We start from the raw sequence: 242 nt of genomic DNA, 5'->3' as shown, positions 1-242 counted from the left end.
GTGAATAGCAGGAAGGAATAAAAACGTGGACAAAAAAACATGAAAATACTTGATTCACTCTCCAAACAGCATTGAGGAAACGGTTATTCTAGCATTCTCATCCATGTCTTCCTTTACTATCCCATATACCTCTTCTGCTAACTTTCTGTGCTTCTTCTTCCCCGATATAACAAGTTCTCCATACAGGTACACTCCCATTGCCTGGTCCTCAATTAAAAATCTTCTTACATCATGCAAGTCAG

The 242-nt window shown here is 38.8% G+C and overlaps 1 pseudogene; it reads right to left on the bottom strand.

Moving 5' to 3' along the window:
• Positions 1-6: 6 nt before the first annotated feature.
• The window catches only part of LOC119584959, a 20,800-nt pseudogene continuing 20,564 nt past the window's right edge, over positions 7-242 (bottom strand).

The sequence above is a fragment of the Penaeus monodon genome, chromosome 19, assembly GCF_015228065.2.
Source record: "Penaeus monodon isolate SGIC_2016 chromosome 19, NSTDA_Pmon_1, whole genome shotgun sequence".
Classification (NCBI taxonomy): domain Eukaryota; kingdom Metazoa; phylum Arthropoda; class Malacostraca; order Decapoda; family Penaeidae; genus Penaeus; species Penaeus monodon.
The sequence above is the reverse complement of the archived record's forward strand: the minus strand, read 5'-3'. Positions and strand labels throughout refer to the sequence as shown.